Source organism: Spinacia oleracea, chromosome 6, assembly GCF_020520425.1.
Source record: "Spinacia oleracea cultivar Varoflay chromosome 6, BTI_SOV_V1, whole genome shotgun sequence".
NCBI classification, from domain to species: domain Eukaryota; kingdom Viridiplantae; phylum Streptophyta; class Magnoliopsida; order Caryophyllales; family Amaranthaceae; genus Spinacia; species Spinacia oleracea.
The window spans coordinates 30074859-30097286 of record NC_079492.1 but is presented as its reverse complement, the minus strand read 5'-3'; the positions used below and the strand labels follow the sequence as shown (position 1 = coordinate 30097286).

The 22428-nt window shown below is 36.8% G+C and overlaps 1 long non-coding RNA gene across 3 annotated transcripts; it reads left to right on the top strand.

Annotated features, from left to right (window-relative positions):
• Nucleotides 1–1561: 1561 nt before the first annotated feature.
• LOC110787698 (uncharacterized) lies at nucleotides 1562–7868 on the top strand. 3 transcript variants are annotated; one of them, XR_008924494.1, is made up of 3 exons: nucleotides 1562–2046; nucleotides 4027–4456; nucleotides 7647–7868. It is a non-coding gene; the product is annotated as an uncharacterized lncRNA (long non-coding RNA). The 3 variants fall into 3 exon arrangements; XR_008924496.1 differs by lacking the exon at nucleotides 1562–2046 and adding an exon at nucleotides 2769–3668; XR_008924495.1 differs by lacking the exon at nucleotides 1562–2046 and adding an exon at nucleotides 3675–3887.
• The last annotated feature ends 14560 nt before the right edge of the window (nucleotides 7869–22428 follow it).

The following is a 22428-nucleotide window of genomic DNA, read 5'->3' as shown; positions in this document are numbered from 1 at the left end:
GGTAAAAAGCTCGAAATTCTACCGCACTCTACCCCCCTTAAAAGACACGAGTTACGACCCCGTAACTCAACTAACCTCGGGAAAAAGCTCGGGATATTTCTTTCTCATTTCGTCCTCCGCTTCCCAAGTGGCTTCCTCAGATTCTTGATTAGACCACAACACTTTGACAATTTTCACATCTTTAGTACGCATACTACGCACTTTGCTATCAAGGATTTTGACAGGTCTTTCCTCAAAGGTTAGACTATGGTCTAATTCTATGGTCTCCGGTTGCAACACATGCGATTTATCCGGGATATATTTCCTTAACTGAGATATGTGGAATACATTATGCACTCTATGCAAGTCCATAGGCAAGGCTAGTCTATAAGCTACCTTTCCGATTCTTTCTAAGATCTCATATGGGCCTATGTACTTAGGGCTTCACTTCCCTTTCTTCCCAAATCTCATGACACCTTTCATTGGTGACACTTTGAGCAACACTTTATCACCTATGTTGAACTCTTCATCCCTACGTTTCAAGTCTGCATAACTCTTTTGGCGATCCTGCGCCGCTTGAATCTTTGATTGGATGGTTCGGATTTGGTTCATGGTGTCCTCTATCATTTGAGGTCCCAACACTACGGTTTCACTAATATCGTTCCAGCAAAGTGGACTTCTACACTTTCGTCCATACAAAGCCTCAAATGGTGCCATTCCAATGCTAGCATGATAGCTATTGTTATAGGAAAACTCAATCAAATCTAGGCTATCTTCCCAACTTCCTTGGAAATCAATAACGCATGCCCGAAGCATGTCCTCCAGGGTTTGGATAGTCCTTTCAGTTTGTCCATCCGTGGCTGGGTGGAAGGCTGTACTCATTTTCAATGTCGTACCAATGCTCTTCTGCACACTCTTCCAGAAATTCGAAAGAAACCTTGAATCCCTATCTGATACGATAACCTTAGGAACTCCATGTAACCTCACAACATTCTTAATGTAGGCTTTAGCAAGTTTTTCCATTTTCCAGGTTTCCTTCATTGGTATAAACACTGCTGACTTGGTCAACCTATCTACCACAACCCAAATTGTATCATTCCCAGTCTTTGACTTAGGTAAACAAGTGACAAAGTCCATAGAAATACAGTCCCATTTCCAGCTTGGAATCTCTAAAGGTTGGACCTTCCCTTGAGGTCTCCTATGCTCAATTTTAACCTTCTGACAAGTCAGACATCTAACCACAAATTCAGCCACTTCGTTCTTCATCCTTGCCCACCAATAGACCTTTTTCAAGTCCTTATACAACTTGTCACCCCCTGGGTGCACAGAATATGGCGTATTATGCCCTTATTTCATCAATCTCTCTTTCAGTTCTCCACACTTTTGAGGCACGCACCACCTGCATTTGTACCTGAAGCTTCCATCATCATGGATCTTGAAATCTAATTCCTTTCCTTGCGAAATATTTTCCTTGATTCGCTCCATCTTTACATCACCAGCCTGATTCTCCTTAATCTCATCAAATATTGACGGTTGGATGGTTAAGGCATTCATTATTCCCACAAGGCTTTCACACTAGAGGAAAAAACCTTATAAGTTGCTCATATACAACAAGAGCAACTTATAATGGTTAAAAAAAAAAATTAAAAAATTAAAAGTTGCCCTTATTTAATAAGAGCATCTTTTAATTGACAAAAATTAAAAAAAAAAAAAAAATCTCCCCTTTTCTTCTCGCTGCTCCCCTTCTTCTCGTTGCTTTTCTACTCGCCCACACTCAAAATTATGCATCGAATCTGGTTTTGGACGGCTTTTGCTGATGGGGCTGGCGGTGGTGGTGGTTTTCGTTGCCCAAAAATTCATCCAAACTCAAAATCGCAATGAGACGCACAAAACCCAAAATTCTAAAACATAATTTTGTTACTCACAAACTACTCAAAAGACTCGAGCAAACTACGACCAGTCGACCACCGCTCGATTGATCTCCAGCAAACCCCGAACTGCGCACCACCACCGGTCTCAAGGTTGTACGGCCTCCGCACGCGACGCTCCACCACTCCGAATTTCGAGGTTAGCATCCTTAATTTTGTTTTATTAACCCAAACCAAATCTATTGTTCTAAACAGATCCAATCAGTCTCTGGATATTTGAAAGTCTTATGGATTGAACCGATTACTATAGTTGTGTGTGACTTTTTTCAACTAATTAAGCAAGTAAGCAAGTAAACCACCTGTTAGAGAACAATAGAATGCAAGAGCCAGTATTTCTGCATAGTTGTTTCGCTTGTCTTTGTGAATTGCAGTCGAACTAATTGCTCAAATGAAACCTTTAGCATCTGCAACTTGTTTTGCTATACTCTTTACAGTTCTTGTCACTCAATTTAGAGTTGATTTTACTTCATATTTTACCACCTTGTTTTGCTATACTCTTTACAGTTCTTGTCACTCAATAAATTAATTGAAATAGTTTCTGTAAAAATTGTCTAAATCAGCTAAAAGTTTTCAAAATTTTACCAGAGAAGGTTAAATGTAATAAGAAAAGTCAGAAATCAGATGTCTGGAATACTGTCTCTTGGTGCAATGGCTTTCTAATGGAGTATAGAAAGTAACAACTAGCAGAATGAAGATCTGCAAATGATGACAAAGTAGGATTAGGTGTACAAGCTAAGTATTTCTAGGTGTATAATGGAGGTTCTTTTATTTGGTCCCACAAGTTTGTGTGGAAATATAGACAGGCAGATGGAGAGCTTCAATGTAGATGTCTTTGATTAAAAATAGGGATATCTCCTTCTGTTTCCAGAGTCTTTTTCTGATTTTGATTAGTAAAAAAAGCTACCTTGATCTAATATGCAACCATTGCGACCTACTTTTTACTACTTGAAAAAAGGCAGAATTTAATGACCCATTTTAATTATGTCTTGTTTAAAGTATAATTCAAAAGACAAAGATATGTGAATCGTTTTGCTTTTTCTAAAATGAGAATGTGACATTTTGAAGCAACTACCCTTGTTAAGCTTATGCCGGTTTTGCTTGTCTAAAATGAGAATGCAAATGCGACTTAAGTGGCCAGTTTTTCTTTTGTCTAAAATGACAATGCGACATTTTGAAGCAACTCCCTTTTCAGAATTATGTTTGCTTATTTCACCCTTCTTCGGCTTCTATGATGGACTTTCTGGTTGTGCAACTTGTTTCGGCCTTGATAGGTGTACTATGAACTCCAAAGTTTCTTTTGATTTTTCTTTCCAGAAGATTATAATGTATTTTACATACATGTCTGAGGAGTGTCGGCCTTGTGTAGTATTTACTCCGTAGTATATGTTGTTACGTACATGGCGACCCCAAAAAGCTGCATTTTATGAAATTATTAGGGTTCAATTACTGGTCCATGAATATGCAGGATCGAGAATGGCGAAAAAGTCTCTGCCTTTATATATGCCTTTTTTTCTCCCTTGCACCACACACATTTATCACTTATCACTGATATTATGCTATTCCCACTACCTATCAGTGGATGCCTAACTGGCTATCTAGCTTGTTTAAAAATGATCATTGCGTATTCGAGTTTTGTTTTTCAAGTGAACATTTTCAATCAACTTTGTAGTAACACATGGTCACAAGTAATTGTCCAAATTACTTTAGAAATGGAGAATGATTGCTGATAACCCCACTTATTGTTCGAAATTGAGAGATGAGGTGAAGTTCAGAGCTTGCAGATATTTTGTTGGTCTTAATTATTGCAAAATTTTGCAATATTGTTCAGCTTTTGAGTGCGTAAAAGTTGGTGAATTGACATATATTTTCTGCATTTTGCTTCCTCTAATAGATCCATTACCGATCATGAAGAAGCCTTTGTTAATTATTTCCAACCTTTGCATGAGAAAATATCTTCAAGCTTATGAAAATATCTTCAAGGTTGAAAACCTTTTCTACTACCTTTCACAATCGTGGTTCTACTTTTTTGTTTTAGGAATCTGGGCTTTATGATGCTTAAACACACAGTTCTTAATTTATTTGGGAGTATAATTTGTTGTTGATAAGTTTCTCTATGCAGTTCAAAAATCTTCAACCTATACCCGAGAAAAGGAGAAATACTCCCTGGATCTAATGCAGACATCATAATTCTCAATCCTAATGCAAGTTTCACAATTTCAGCATAACTGCATCACTACAGGGCATATACAAATGTTTACGAGGGTCGAGGGGGTAACTAGCAAATATTTTATCATGGAAAGGTTGGAAACAATTAAGAGAGACTTCTTCATGATCGGTGACTAGTAAGGTAAATCTCCAGGCATTCTTTTCACCAGTTTTTGAAATTCAACCTTTGGATTATATATGTTCAATGTGATGATGTGGGGTTGCTACGTCAACAACCTTAGAGCGGTGTCATCTTTACAAGTTACAATGACAAGCTTTGCAACGATTTGCTCTCTTCTGGTATGGCTGGTTATTTTCTATTTGGAGAAACACTACTAATTAAGGTAATTTGTTCGACAATTTTTCCTTTTGTTCGTTGTATATTTTTTTAGAAAATCATGTTTGCCTATTCTCTTATCATGATTAATTGATACACAATATTTCTACCTCGTATTTAGTCAAACTATGTTAGCTTACTGAAATAGTTGGTTCTTTCATGGACAATAATACTTCGTACTAATCAACATGTTTAATTCTTCGGTGGAAGTTAAGTAATGAAGTATATTAATAATTAGGCGTGCAAAATGAAGTTGAAATGAGTTTCATAAACATATAACTAATCATATTAATAATTAAAAAGGTTTATAATTTGAATATAAGTTCGTTTGTTGGTAGTTGGGATCGAAAATGCCATTTTTGGCCATAAATGACCTATATCGACCCAAATGACCCTTAGGCGTGCATAACGAACTTGAAATGAGTTTCATAAACATATAAATAATCATATGAATCATTAAAAAGGTTTATAATATGGAAATAGGTTCGTTTGTTGGTAGTTGAGATCGGAAATGCCATTTTTGGCCAAAAATGACCTATATCGACCCAAATGACCCATAGACATTCATAAAGAATATGAAATAAGTCTTATAATCATATAACTAATCATATGAATCATGAAAAACGTTTAGAATATGGAAATAGATTCGTTTGTTGGTAGTTGGGATCGAAAATGCCATTTTTGGCCATAAATGACCTATATCGAACCAAATGACCCTTAGGCGTGCATAACGAACTTGAAATGAGTTTCATAAACATATAACTAATCATATTAATAATTAAAAAGGTTTATAATTTGAATGTAAGTTCGTTTGTTGGTAGTTGGGATCGAAAATGCTATTTTGGCCATAAATGACCTATATCGACCCAAATGACCCTTAGGCGTGCATAAAGAACTTGAAATGAGTTTCATAAACATATAACTAATCATATTAATCATTAAAAAGGTTTATAATTTGAATATAAGTTCGTTTGTTGGTAGTTGTGATTGAAAATGCCAATTTTTGGCCATAAATTACCTATATCGACCTAAATGACCTTTAGGCGTGCATAAAGAACTTGAAATGAGTTTCATAAACATATAACTAATCATATTAATAATTAAAAAGGTTTATAATTTGAATATAAGTTCGTTTGTTGGTAGTTGGGATCGAAAATGTCATTTTTGGCCATAAATGACCTATATCGACCCAAATGACCCTTAGGCGTGCATAACGAACTTGAAATGAGTTTCATAAACATATAAATAATCATATGAATCATTAAAAAGGTTTATAATATGGAAATAGGTTCGTTTCTTGGTAGTTGGGATCGGAAATGCCATTTTTGGCCAAAAATGACCTATATCGACCCAAATGACCCATAGACATTCATAAAGAACATGAAATAAGTCTTATAATCATATAACTAATCATATGAATCATGAAAAACGTTTAGAATATGGAAATAGATTCGTTTGTTGGTAGTTGGGATCGAAAATGCCATTTTTGGCCATAAATGACCTATATCGACCCAAATGACCCTTAGGCGTGCATAACGAACTTGAAATGAGTTTCATAAACATATAACTAATCATATTAATAATTAAAAAGGTTTATAATTTGAATATATGTAAGTTCGTTTGTTGGTAGTTGGGATCGAAAATGCTATTTTGGCCATAAATGACCTATATCGACCCAAATGACCCTTAGGCGTGCATAAAGACCTTGAAATGAGTTTCATAAACATATAACTAATCATATTAATCATTAAAAAGGTTTATAATTTGAATATAAGTTCGTTTGTTGGTAGTTGGGATTGAAAATGCCAATTTTTGGCCATAAATTACCTATATCGACCTAAATGACCTTTAGGCGTGCATAAAGAACTTGAAATGAGTTTCATAAACATATAACTAATCATATTAATAATTAAAAAGGTTTATAATTTGAATATAAGTTCGTTTTTTGGTAGTTGGGATCGAAAATGCCATTTTGGCCATAAATGACCTATATCGACCCAAATGACCCTTAGGCGTGCATAACGAACTTGAAATGAGTTTCATAAACATATAAATAATCATATTAATCATTAAAAAGGTTTATAATTTGAATATAAGTTCGTTTGTTGGTAGTTGGGATCGAAAATGCCATTTTTGGCCATAAATTACCTATATCGACCCAAATGCCCCTTAGGCGTGCATAACGAACTTGAAATGAGTTTCATAAACATATAACTAATCATATTAATCATTAAAAAGGTTTATAATTTGAATATAAGTTCGTTTGTTGGTAGTTGGGATCGAAAATGCCATTTTTGGCCATAAATTACCTATATCGACCCAAATGACCCTTAGGCGTGCATAACGAAGTTGAAATGAGTCTTATAATAATATAATTAATCATAAGAATCATGAAAAACATTTAGAATATGGATATAGGTTTGTTTGTTGGTAATTGGGATCGGAAATGCCATTTTTGACCATAAATGACCTATAACAACCCAAATGAACCATAGACGTGCATAACGAGCTTGAAATGAGTCTTATAATCATATAACTAATCATATGAATCATGAAAAACGTTTAGAAATGGAAATAGGTTCGTTTGTTGGTTGTTGGGATCGAAAATGCCATTTTTGACCATAAATGACCTATATCGACCCAAATGACCCTTAGGCGTGCATAAGGAACTTGAAATGAGTTTCATAAACATATAAATAATCATATGAATCATTAAAAAGGTTTAGAATGTGGATATAGGTTTGTTTGTTGGTAGTTGGGATCGAAAATGCCATTTTTGACCATGAATGACCTATATGGATCCAAATGATCCATAGACGTGCATAACGAACTTGAAATGAGTCTTATAATCATATAACTAATCATCTAAATCAAGAAAAAGGTTTAGAATGTGGATATAAGTTCGTTTGTTCGTAGTTGGGATCGAAAATGCCATTTTTGGCCATAAATGACCTATATCGACCCAAATGACCAATAGGCGTGCATAACGAACTTCAAATGAGTCTTATAATCATCTGACTAATCATATAAATCATGAAAAAGGGTTAGAATGTGGAAAGAGGTTCGTTTGTTGGTAGTTGGGTTCAAAAATGTCATTTTTGGCCAATATAATTGCTTTCGCGACCAATATAATTTTTGTTTTCGCATATGAAACTTAATTTAATTTATTGGTTTGCATGTACGGTGTTCTTTTAAAGGTTTTCAAAACTCCAAGGGAGGGGCCCTTTATCAAAAAGGAGTTGGATGAAGTTCGAGACAAGTGGGCTATTTACTTCAACGATTGTGAACTACCCTCAGTGTAATAAATAGAGCAAGCTTGTAGTTATTCGTGACTCTTACATTATTTTGTTATTTATCGATTTAATTAATTACATTTGAATTAATTCGGTAATATTATTGGAAATTTGAAATTTATATAATTTTTGAAAATGTCAAGCTGATGTTTGATGAAACAGAAATTATATTGCAAAATCAAAAATTATATTGCAGAATATTAGGAATTATATTGCAGATTTTTTTAAAAAAAAAAATAAATAAAAAATTAAAAGTTGCCCTTGTTTGCAACAAGAGCAACTTATGTACAGCTTATAAAGTGCCCTTGTTTGCAACAAGGGCAACTTATGTGCAGCTTATAAGGTGCCCTTGTTGCAACAAGGGCAACTTATAAGTTTCACATAATTTGCCCTTGTTGCAAACAAGGGCACCTTATAAGATTATAAGTTGCCCTTGTTAAGGGCAACTTTTAATAATTTTACAAAAGTGACCCCCCCCCATTGGTGGCACTTACGAAAGGCAACTTATAAGCCACTTTTAAGAGCAACTTATCAAGTTTTTTCCTCTAGTGTCACCACTTACTATTTCAAGGTCCAAACGCTGCATGTCCTTACACAGCTCGTTAGCAACTACTAGCGCATTAACACTATGACTTGATTTCCTACTCAAGGCATCCGCAACTACATTGGCTTTTCCCTCATGGTACTGGATATCCAAATCATAGTCCTTAATTAACTCCAACCACCTTCGTTGGCGCATATTCAAATCCTTCTGTGTGAAGATGTACTTCAAACTCTTGTGGTCCGTAAATATCCTACACTTCACACCATACAGATAGTGTCTCCATATCTTCAATGCAAACACTATAGCCGCTAGCTCTAAATCATGGGTAGGGTAATTGGATTCATATGGCTTTAATTGCCTTGACGCATACGCAATAACTTTCCCGTTTTGCATCAATACACACCCAAAACCATTCTTAGAGGCATCACTATACACATGGTATGCACCACTCTCATCTGGTAAGGTTAACACTGACGCGGTTGTCAATCGCGTCTTTAAGGCTTGGAATGCTTCCTCACACTGGTCACTCCATTCAAACTTGGTTTCCCTCTTCATCAAGGTAGTCATGGGCTTGGCTATCCTAGAGAAGTCTTGAACAAATTGTCTATAGTAGCCAGCTAATCCCAGAAAACTAGGAATGTCAGTCACACTCTTGGGCGTAGGCCATTCACTAACAGCTTTGATCTTAGCAGGGTCGACTGCCACTCCTTCTTTTGACACAAAATGTCCCAAAAATGGAACTCTTTCCAACCAAAACTCACACTTTGAGAATTTGGCATACAACTGGTTATCTCTCAAGGTACTCAACACCGATCTCAAGTGTTCCGCATGATCCTCTTCACTCTTCGAATACACTAGGATGTCATCTATGAAAACCACTACAAACTTGTCCAAATAGGCATGGAATACACGGTTCATTAAGTCCATAAATATTGCAGGGGCATTGGTTAACCCAAAAGGCATAACAGTGAACTCATAATGTCCGTATCTAGTTCTGAATGCAGTCTTTGGTATGTCATGGTTAGTGATTCTCAATTGATGATAACCTGAACGCAAATCGATCTTTGAAAAGATTCCTGCTCCTTTCAGTTGGTCAAATAGGTCTTCTATCCTAGGTAATGGATATTTGTTCTTGATTGTGACCTTATTGAGCTCCATGTAGTCTATACAGAGCCTCATACTTTCATCCTTTTTCTTCACAAACAACACTGGTGCTCCCCAAGGCGATGCACTTGGCCTAATATAACATTTCTCCAATAGATCCTCTAGTTGGCCTTTTAGCTCATTCATTTTTGCTGGAGCCATTCTATAAGGTGCTTTTGAAATAGGGGCGGTTCCAGGCACTAAATCTATGGTAAAGTCAATAGGTCGATTGGGAGGCGTCCCCGGGATCTCTTCTGGAAATACATCAAGGAATTCATTGACTACTGCAATATCCTCAGGCTGATCCTTGATCACATGCTCTAGGTTCCTCACATTGCATAAGAAGGCTGGGTTCCCTTTACTGACTAGCTTCACGAGTTCCATTGCCGTGATGATTCCTATGTTCTTAGGCTTACCAAAACGACGATATGACACTACTTTCCCTAGGCTAGACCTCAAGTGAACCTTCTGCTTCTCACAATCTATTTTGGCTTTGAACTTGGCCAACCAATCCATCCCTAGAATTACATCTAGCTCTCTTAACTCGAATTCGATTAGGTTAGATAAGAATACGGTCTTGGCTATGGTCATAGGCACATCTCTATGGATTTTGGTACACTTCACTATACTACCAGTAGGTATGACTTTAGGTACTTCAATCGATTCAGGCTCTTTCAACCCTAATTTCCCCAAAGCATCTACTTATATAAAAGAATAAGTCGCACCAGAATCAAATAGAACTTTAACTGAAACGGAATTAATAGAAAAATTACCCGCTATGACGTTAGAGGAAGTCTCCGCTTCTTGCCTAGATATCACATTCAACTTTCCTTGGGCAACTCCCTTGTTATAGCCACCTCCATTGGTGTTCCCATTGTTGTTCCGATTCCCATTCTGCTGTTGGTTCCCTCCAGGCTTTCCATGGTTCTGGTGATTGCCATTGCTATTGCCATTGTTACCACTTTGGTAGTTCCTTTGATTTCCACCTCCATTTCCCCCATTCCGGTTCTGATTATTCCGGTTATTGCCTTGGTGGTTACCTTGGTTAGGCTTTCCATTCTCAGAATAGCATCCATACTCCCTATGGCCTAACTTCTGACAGAATCTACAAGTCACCAAATTCCCATCACAATCTTTTCCAGGGTGATTCATGTTACAGCGCCTACATTCGTAGGTCCGTACTCCATTCCTTCCAGACTGATTTCCACCACCTTGGTTGTTGCGATTACCACCATTGTTAGCCCTAAACTGGAAATTCCCATTTCCTTTGTGCTTCTTAAAATTCCCCTGATTCTGATGGTTATTTCCTTGATTCGAGTTTCCACCGTCCTTTCTCTTTTCAGCACTACCATTTTTCCTTTGCTGTAACCCATACAAGTGAGCAGCTTTTCCGTACAGGGTGTCTAATGAGGTTAAGGTCTCTCCAGACAACAACAGCTGTAAGTCCATGGTCAAACCATTCTCGAATCTTTGAGCCCTGAGCTCTTCCGTTGCAACCACTTCAGGTGCAAACCTAGACAGCTCTATAAACTTAGAATAGTATTCCGTCACAGACAGACTTCCCATTTTGAGTTCAATGAACTCCTGCGCCTTTTGCTTCTTCAGGTAGGGTGGGTAAAACTTGTTCCTTAGTGCAGTTTTGAATGATTCCCATCCAAAGTTAGGTATGGCTCTAAGGGTATTTTCACATCGTTGCCACCACAAATCAGCTTCACCTCTCAGGTAGTACACAACACTATTCACCCTAAGGTTTTCGGGGCAATTCACAGCTACAATGAGTTTATCAAACTCTCTCAACCAGTTCTCCAACACACTTGGTTCAATCTCTCCGCTATAGAGTGGAGGCTTACTTTGAGCTATTTTCTTAAACATTTCCCCAGCCGGGTCATGCATTGGGTTTGCTCTGGTTTGAGCTAGGTCACGAACTACCTCAGCTAGTTGTCTAACCACTTCAGAAATCTCTTGGCTAGCCATATCCCTTCTCCTGAATAAATAAAAAGGCTAGCTATAATATTGGTTGGACACAACATTACTAAGGTACTGGTTCTACAACGAACCTACTCACAACAAGAACACACACTTAGGCGCCACCTAGGGGAAGAGTTGGCGCCCCTTTCAGGCCTTCTCACCCCACTATTCGATGCAAGTAAATTTAGATGGTTGCTACTAAACCACCTTGCCCATAAAATTTCATTGAAGAAATAACAAATAATCCCTTTGCGATACCCACACGACTTAGAATTGAGAATTAAACTTAAAGGATAACGAAAAGGAAATTCTATTCTTTTATTAAAACTCCAATGAATAAGTCTTACATCCACTAATGCCATAACATTTATTCTCCAACTATAATAGACTAAAACCATAAATAGTAGCTTTGCCACTTTATTAATCAACGAAAGAAAAAAAATAAAACTAAGGATTACATTTCTCTAGAGACTAACGTCATCACGACGATCATTTCTTTCCTTGTATTGCTCCGGAGTAAAGTCTTGATCATTAGTATCATCCATGTCTTCTTCCGGATCCGAGTCTTCATCCATAGCCTCATCATTTTGCTGTGGCTCACTATCAACCACATTATTCTCTTCAAGGTCATCTTCAGATCCACTGGATATCTCAATGGTTGGTTCAGGAACTACAGGGTTAGGATTCTCAATCTCTACCACATCATCATCATTATCCTCCTCAACATAACTAGCTTGCTCATCATGGATCATATCATCCTCACCATCACTTTCTATTCCTCCATAGCCCATACCTAGACCCGCAGAATACTTTCCATCCTCATAGCTAATTTCCGCAACCTCTAGGATAGTAGCAAGAACCTCAGAATCATACTTCCACCTACCATCACTAGTCCCATATTTGTACCAATTAGGGTACCATCACCATATTGCATGTCAGTGAACCTATTCTTGAGGTCTATGTAAGGGTTCTTATGGGGTAAACAATGTATAATCATACTAGCCATCATATCTTTGTGCCTAAGGTGGGGCATGTTCTTGGTCGAAGCCAAATAGTCACAAGCAAACACGATCTTCTGAACATACGTGCGAGGAGTCTCATTATCCATCTTCTCTAAGTATCCTAAACTGGTGAACTTAGAAGGTAGCATCCTTAATTCCTGAAAATTCACAACTCAAAAGTCTTACTAACGCGTTTCCATAGAAATTCCAACCCCAAAAAGGATACAATAAATAGTTCGTGGAGCCATACAATTTCAATGCACAAATATATGCTCAACATGATATATGATGCAAATAATCACATAAAGCAAGATAAAACATGGTTAGAACATATACATGACACTTAATAAATCACATTGTCACATAATATGCATTCTTAGACTAATATGTCCTTCTTAGTCTACCCATTTCTCACTTGAAAATAATATTAATTTTCGAAATTAATTAAGAAATAACTCCTAATTTTGTTGAAATTATTTAAATTAAAGTCGAAAATTAATAAAAATTATCGATTAATTAAATAAATAAATGAATAATTTTCGGATAATTAAAAATAAAAAAGAAATCCGAAAAAAAGAAATTTAAACATAAATTCGAAATAATATTCGATTAAAATAATTAAATAAATTAAATAATTAAAATAATTCGGATAATTAAATAAAATAATTTCAGAAATTAATAAAATAAATTTGAAATTAATTCGAAAAAGTTCGAAAAAAATCGGAAAAATAGAAAAAAAAATCGAAAAAATTTAATTAATATTAAATAGTAATCCGACTTTTCCACTAATTTCAAACGACCCAAAATAATTGATATTTGACCTTTAAAATATTGAGTACTCAAAATAATACGTTTTGACTTTAGGAAAATAATTTTCGAAAATCCTAAAGTTCCGCAATCGTAGTTTAAGGATTTACCACTTTGCACTATTAATTAATGCAAAGCAGCTCTCAAACTAGAGCTCTGCAAATACCACTTTGTAACACCCTAATAATTCCTTGCTTTTATAAAACCATTTTCCAACTTAAAATAAAGGAATTACTAAAGCATTACCGCCACCGTGATAACGGTTAAGGCTATTACCAGAATTACGCAGCGGAATTAAATGTCAACTAACTTTTAAAAACCATAATTAATAAAATATCGAGGCCTCCTACAATTTGGAACCATAATGGCCCAAAATCCAAAGTATAAGTAATTCAAATATTTTAAACATAATTAAAATAAAGTTAAATAAGATAGTTTCAAAAGACGAAAACATGCAACTCTCTCAATCATCCCAAGCCACATGATTTCGATCGTACTTGATCTACCAACCTGCTATATTATTCTACTCCACAACAATGCAAGTGCAAATGATGGATCATCATAGGGTCATTAAGGCAAAGGCCATGACCGGAAACACACAAAGCACGTTGTCAGCAAAAGCTGAGTACTTACAAGCATAGAGTAATGAAACTAAAGCATGCATCACTCACTGAATACTAATCAACATGCAAAAGCCATATAATAACAAATCAAACAATCAGGAGATACAAGACTCGACCCTTGACTCGACTCTTGACTCACAATTTAATTAGAATAAGCTTCGAACGGGACAAAAGAATAATCCACAAAGGGAAAAAGGTGATGGGAGCCAACCATACACCAAATATAATAATAATAAAATCGGGCCATACCGAGTGTCGGGCCATACCGACGGAATTCCTGCGCATAATATAAATGAAACAACGTCTTGTATCATTAGTAGGAGTACGAGCTTTCCGGCAAGACTCCCCCCATTGTTCATACTCAAGGTATATACGTTCCAAGAGTTTTGAAGCTTGTTCTTGTTGCACTTTACGTTTATTAATATTTTATTAAAGGCGAACTCAAGACTCGACAACATGCATACATACAATTAATAAACGACAACCAAAACAAGCTTATTTTAATGCTTTAAGACTTGTGATCAACCAAGCAAGACACTTGTGATATTACTACCATGTTCCTCCTCACCAAAGTGAGACTCCACATCATGCATATTAACATGAGGGTTGTGCCCTTGCACGACAAATCCTAATTCATTTCATACATAATATTCCCAATTGAACCCTACATGTGCGGTGGGTTACGTGAGCTAACCCTTCACATGTGGTAAAATAAATAGTACAACGAGGTACAAATAAATGGCTCAAAGTATGATAGACATCCCGTACAATAGCATACAAATAATTAATCCATCCCTTGCATGTGAATTGAACCATACATGCATAAATATTGAACAACATGATTGACAATGAAATCCATACTCATAATAATTTCAACATGCTTGTTCAACAATTAATTCAATAAATCCAACATCACAAAGCACATGCTCGTTCACCAAAATAAACATGATTTCACATAATGTAATTCACATCATCAACAATCATGTAATGTCATTGACAAAAAAAGGTGTGGTCGCCCTAGACTTGTACGTACCTTGAATACCTAAGCGTAGGGGCCACGAGCACTCAACTAGAAATCACCTCCTATCATCAAAATAATGAAACTTAAATTATTTCCATGTTCATTAAATTTCCAGCAACTTTATAAAAATTAAAACTTCATTTAGACTTTAGAATTCAATCGTTTTTCAATAATAAAGTCGTATCAATTTGCAAAAATCAATCCCTAGTACAAAAACATACTTTTTCCGCCTTAAAAATCAATAAAAATCACCACTTTAAACCTTTATTTAAATCTGAAAATATAATTGATTATCATAATTAAAATCATCACCTAATTATTCTAATCAATTGACTCATTCGGTCTAGGTTAAAACCCTAACATGAAAATCCCAATAACACTAGTTTAATATCATAAAAATCCATGCTTTATTAAATAAACAAATCTGAAAATTCATTCTTTAATAATTAAAACAAACCTAATGAATCACAACACACAAATCCTCAAACCACGGTATTCATAACCGGTTCCCAGCATTTTAATTACTCAAAATAATATTAATATAATAATTTAAAATACGGAATTTAAATAGAATAGGTAAGGAAGAAGAGAATTATACCAATCCGGCCTATAGCACGGAACAACCACGAATTAATTGTGATTGGGCGAAAAAGAAATCGAATATGAACACACACACACACACACACACACAAACGTGCGTGTGCGCAGCAAGGGCGACGAGCGCGAGCGAGGAGAGGGGGACACAGTAGGGTCGCGCGCGCGCTGGCTGGGTGCAGCGCGAGGGAGAGAGCGAGTGAGCAGCGCTGTGCGCGAGGGCACGAGCGAGAGAGAAGGGCGAGCGGTGCAGCGCTGTGCGCGAGGGCACGAGAGAGAGGGGAGGCAGCAGGTGCAGCGCTGTGCGCGAGGGCACGGGCGAGAGAGGGGCAGCAGGTGAGCACGAGTGCACGAGCGAGAGAGGAGAGGCTAGGGCGAGGGCAGGCACGAGGGCACGAGGCCGTGCGGGCGCAGCACGAGGGCACGAGCCTTGAGGGCGTGCGGGTGCCGAGAAAAAGAGAGAGGAGAGATGGAGTGAGGGGCAAGCAAAGCAAAAAGGGGCTTTATGAAATTTTAGGGGTTCATTTAATGATGGGGGAGTCTATTTATAGGCTCCCTAATCCCTTAATGGGCTAGGCTTAGGATATTTGAGTTGGGCTTAGGATTTAAATGAATTGGGCTAGCTTAGGGTTAAAATTAAACTGTTTGGATTGGGCTTGATTAATAAAACGAACTAGACTTTTTTTATTTAAAACCCGAAGCCAGCTAATCCCAGAAAACTAGGAATGTCAGTCACACTCTTGGGCGTAGGCCATTCACTAACAGCTTTGATCTTAGCAGGGTCGACTGCCACTCCTTCTTTTGACACAAAATGTCCCAAAAATGGAACTCTTTCCAACCAAAACTCACACTTTGAGAATTTGGCATACAACTGGTTATCTCTCAAGGTACTCAACACCGATCTCAAGTGTTCCGCATGATCCTCTTCACTCTTCGAATACACTAGGATGTCATCTATGAAAACCACTACAAACTTGTCCAAATAGGCATGGAATACACGGTTCATTAAGTCCATAAATATTGCAGGGGCATTGGTTAACCCAAAAGGCATAACAATGAACTCATAATGTCCGTATCTAGTTCTGAATGCAGTCTTTGGTATGTCATGGTCAGTGATTCTCAATTGATGATAACCTGAACGCAAATCGATCTTTGAAAAGATTACTGCTCCTTTCAGTTGGTCAAATAGGTCTTCTATCCTAGGTAATGGATATTTGTTCTTGATTGTGACCTTATTGAGCTCCATGTAGTCTATACAGAGCCTCATACTTTCATCCTTTTTCTTCACAAACAACACTGGTGCTCCCCAAGGCGATGCACTTGGCCTAATATAACATTTCTCCAATAGATCCTCTAGTTGGCCTTTTAGCTCATTCATTTTTGCTGGAGCCATTCTATAAGGTGCTTTTGAAATAGGGGCGGTTCCAGGCACTAAATCTATGGTAAAGTCAATAGGTCGATTGGGAGGCGTCCCCGGGATCTCTTCTGGAAATACATCAAGGAATTCATTGACTACTGCAATATCCTCAGGCTGATCCTTGATCACATGCTCTAGGTTCCTCACATTGCATAAGAAGGCTGGGTTCCCTTTACTGACTAGCTTCACGAGTTCCATTGCCGTGATGATTCCTATGTTCTTAGGCTTACCAAAACGACGATATGACACTACTTTCCCTAGGCTAGACCTCAAGTGAACCTTCTGCTTCTCACAATCTATTTTGGCTTTGAACTTGGCCAACCAATCCATCCCTAGAATTACATCTAGCTCTCTTAACTCGAATTCGATTAGGTTAGATAAGAATACGGTCTTGGCTATGGTCATAGGCACATCTCTATGGATTTTGGTACACTTCACTATACTACCAGTAGGTATGACTTTAGGTACTTCAATCGATTCAGGCTCTTTCAACCCTAATTTCCCCAAAGCATCTACTGATATAAAAGAATAAGTCGCACCAGAATCAAATAGAACTTTAACTGAAACGGAATTAATAGAAAAAGTACCCGCTATGACGTCAGAGGAAGTCTCCGCTTCTTGCCTAGATATCACATTCAACTTTCCTTGGGCAACTCCCTTGTTATAGCCACCTCCATTGGTGTTCCCATTGTTGTTCCGATTCCCATTCTGCTGTTGGTTCCCTCCAGGCTTTCCATGGTTCTGGTGATTGCCATTGCTATTGCCATTGTTACCACTTTGGTAGTTCCTTTGATTTCCACCTCCATTTCCCCCATTCCGGTTCTGATTATTCCGGTTATTGCCTTGGTGGTTACCTTGGTTAGGCTTTCCATTCTCAAAATAGCATCCATACTCCCTATGGCCTAACTTCTGACAGAATCTACAAGTCACCAAATTCCCATCACAATCTTTTCCAGGGTGATTCATGTTACAGCGCCTACATTCGTAGGTCCGTACTCCATTCCTTCCAGACTGATTTCCACCACCTTGGTTGTTGCGATTACCACCATTGTTAGCCCTAAACTGGAAATTCCCATTTCCTTTGTGCTTCTTAAAATTCCCCTGATTCTGATGGTTATTTCCTTGATTCGAGTTTCCACCGTCCTTTCTCTTTTCAGCACTACCATTTTTCCTTTGCTGTAACCCATACAAGTGAGCAGCTTTTCCGTACAGGGTGTCTAATGAGGTTAAGGTCTCTCCAGACAACAACAGCTGTAAGTCCATGGTCAAACCATTCTCGAATCTTTGAGCCCTGAGCTCTTCCGTTGCCACCATTTCAGGTGCAAACCTAGACAGCTCTATAAACTTAGAATAGTATTCCGTCACAGACAGACTTCCCATTTTGAGTTCAATGAACTCCTGCGCCTTTTGCTTCTTCAGGTAGGGTGGGTAAAACTTGTTCCTTAGTGCAGTTTTGAATGATTCCCATCCAAAGTTAGGTATGGCTCTAAGGGTATTTTCACATCGTTGCCACCACAAATCAGCTTCACCTCTCAGGTAGTACACAACACTATTCACCCTAAGGTTTTCGGGGCAATTCACAGCTACAATGAGTTTATCAAACTCTCTCAACCAGTTCTCCAACACACTTGGTTCAATCTCTCCGCTATAGAGTGGAGGCTTGCTTTGAGCTATTTTCTTAAACATTTCCCCAGCCGGGTCATGCATTGGGTTTGCTCTGGTTTGAGCTAGGTCACGAACTACCTCAGCTAGTTGTCTAACCACTTCAGAAATCTCTTGGCTAGCCATATCCCTTCTCCTGAATAAATAAAAAGGCTAGCTATAATATTGGTTGGACACAACATTACTAAGGTACTGGTTCTACAACGAACCTACTCACAACAAGAACACACACTTAGGCGCCACCTAGGGGAAGAGTTGGCGCCCCTTTCAGGCCTTCTCACCCCACTATTCGATGCAAGTAAATTTAGATGGTTGCTACTAAACCACCTTGCACATAAAATTTCATTGAAGAAATAACAAATAATCCCTTTGCGATACCCACACGACTTAGAATTGAGAATTAAACTTAAAGGATAACGAAAAGGAAATTCTATTCTTTTATTAAAACTCCAATGAATAAGTCTTACATCCACTAATGCCATAACATTTATTCTCCAACTATAATAGACTAAAACCATAAATAGTAGCTTTGCCACTTTATTAATCAACGAAAGAAAAAAAATAAAACTAAGGATTACATTTCTCTAGAGACTAACGTCATCACGACGATCATTTCTTTCCTTGTATTGCTCCGGAGTAAAGTCTTGATCATTAGTATCATCCATGTCTTCTTCCGGATCCGAGTCTTCATCCATAGCCTCATCATTTTGCTGTGGCTCACTATCAACCACATTATTCTCTTCAAGGTCATCTTCAGATCCACTGGATATCTCAATGGTTGGTTCAGGAACTATAGGGTTAGGATTCTCAATCTCTACCACATCATCATCATTATCCTCCTCAACATCACTAGCTTGCTCATCATGGATCATATCATCCTCACCATCACTTTCTATTCCTCCATAGCCCATACCTAGACCCGCAGAATACTTTCCATCCTCATAGCTAATTTCCGCAACCTCTAGGATAGTAGCAAGAACCTCAGAATCATACTTCCACCTACCATCACTAGTCCCATATTTGTACCAATTAGGGGTACCATCACCATATTGCATGTCAATGAACCTATTCTTGAGGTCTATGTAAGGGTTCTTATGGGGTAAACAATGTATAATCATACTAGCCATCATATCTTTGTGCCTAAGGTGGGGCATGTTCTTGGTCGAAGCCAAATAGTCACAAGCAAACACGATCTTCTGAACATACGTGCGAGGAGTCTCATTATCCATCTTCTCTAAGTATCCTAAACTGGTGAACTTAGAAGGTAGCATCCTTAATTCCTGAAAATTCACAACTCAAAAGTCTTACTAACGCGTTTCCATAGAAATTCCAACCCCAAAAAGGATACAATAAATAGTTCGTGGAGCCATACAATTTCAATGCACAAATATATGCTCAACATGAAATATGATGCAAATAATCACATAAAGCAAGATAAAACATGGTTAGAACATATACATGACACTTAATAAATCACATTGTCACATAATATGCATTCTTAGACTAATATGTCCTTCTTAGTCTACCCATTTCTCACTTGAAAATAATATTAATTTTCGAAATTAATTAAGAAATAACTCCTAATTTTGTTGAAATTATTTAAATTAAAATCGAAAATTAATAAAAATTATCGATTAATTAAATAAATAAATGAATAATTTTCGGATAATTAAAAATAAAAAAGAAATCCGAAAAAAAGAAATTTAAACATAAATTCGAAATAATATTCGAATAAAATAATTAAATAAATTAAATAATTAAAATAATTCGGATAATTAAATAAAATAATTTCAGAAATTAATAAAATAAATTTGAAATTAATTTGGAAAAGTTCGAAAAAAATCGGAAAAATAGAAAAAAAAAATCGAAAATTTTTAATTAATATTAAATAGTAATCCGACTTTTCCACTAATTTCAAACGACCCAAAATAATTGATATTTGACCTTTAAAATATTGAGTACTCAAAATAATACGTTTTGAATTTAGGAAAATAATTTTCGAAAATCCTAAAGTTCCGCAATCGTAGTTTAAGGATTTACCACTTTGCACTATTAATTAATGCAAAGCAGCTCTCAAACTAGAGCTCTGCAAATACCACTTTGTAACACCCTAATAATTCCTTGCTTTTATAAAACCATTTTCCAACTTAAAATAAAGGAATTACTAAAGCATTACCGCCACCGTGATAACGGTTAAGGCTATTACCAGAATTACGCAGCGGAATTAAATGTCAACTAACTTTTAAAAACCATAATTAATAAAATATCGAGGCCTCCTACAATTTGGAACCATAATGGCCCAAAATCCAAAGTATAAGTAATTCAAATATTTTAAACATAATTAAAATAAAGTTAAATAAGATAGTTTCAAAAGACGAAAACATGCAACTCTCTCAATCATCCCAAGCCACATGATTTCGATCGTACTTGATCTACCAACCTGCTATATTATTCTACTCCACAACAATGCAAGTGCAAATGATGGATCATCATAGGGTCATTAAGGCAAAGGCCATGACCGGAAACACACAAAGCACGTTGTCAGCAAAAGCTGAGTACTTACAAGCATAGAGTAATGAAACTAAAGCATGCATCACTCACTGAATACTAATCAACATGCAAAAGCCATATAATAACAAATGAAACAATCAGGAGATACAAGACTCGACCCTTGACTCGACTCTTGACTCACAATTTAATTAGAATAAGCTTCGAACGGGACAAAAGAATAATCCACAAAGGGAAAAAGGTGATGGGAGCCAACCATACACCAAATATAATAATAATAAAATCGGGCCATACCGAGTGTCGGGCCATACCGACGGAATTCCTGCGCATAATATAAATGAAACAACGTCTTGTATCATTAGTAGGAGTACGAGCTTTCCGGCAAGACTCCACCCATTGTTCATACTCAAGGTATATACGTTCCAAGAGTTTTGAAGCTTGTTCTTGTTGCACTTTACGTTTATTAATATTTTATTAAAGGCGAACTCAAGACTCGACAACATGCATACATACAATTAATAAACGACAACCAAAACAATCTTATTTTAATGCTTTAAGACTTGTGATCAACCAAGCAAGACACTTGTGATATTACTACCATGTTCCTCCTCACCAAAGTGAGACTCCACATCATGCATATTAACATGAGGGTTGTGCCCTTGCACGACAAATCCTAATTCATTTCATACATAATATTCCCAATTGAACCCTACATGTGTGGTGGGTTACGTGAGCTAACCCTTCACATGTGGTAAAATAAATAGTACAACGAGGTACAAATAAATGGCTCAAAGTATGATAGACATCCCGTACAATAGCATACAAATAATTAATCCATCCCTTGCATGTGAATTGAACCATACATGCATAAATATTGAACAACATGATTGACAATGAAATCCATACTCATAATAATTTCAACATGCTTGTTCAACAATTAATTCAATAAATCCAACATCACAAAACACATGCTCGTTCACCAAAATAAACATGATTTCACATAATGTAATTCACATCATCAACAATCATGTAATGTCATTGACAAAAAAAGGTGTGGTCGCCCTAGACTTGTACGTACCTTGAATACCTAAGCGCAGGGGCCACTTTGCAATAACGAGCACTCAACTAGAAATCACCTCCTATCATCAAAATAATGAAACTTAAATTATTTCCATGTTCATTAAATTTCCAGCAACTTTATAAAAATTAAAACTTCCTTTAGACTTTAGAATTCAATCGTTTTTCAATAATAAAGTCGTCTCAATTTGCAAAAATCAATCCCTAGTACAAAAACATACTTTTTCCGCCTTAAAAATCAATAAAAATCACCACTTTAAACCTTTATTTAAATCTGAAAATATAATTGATTATCATAATTAAAATCATCACCTAATTATT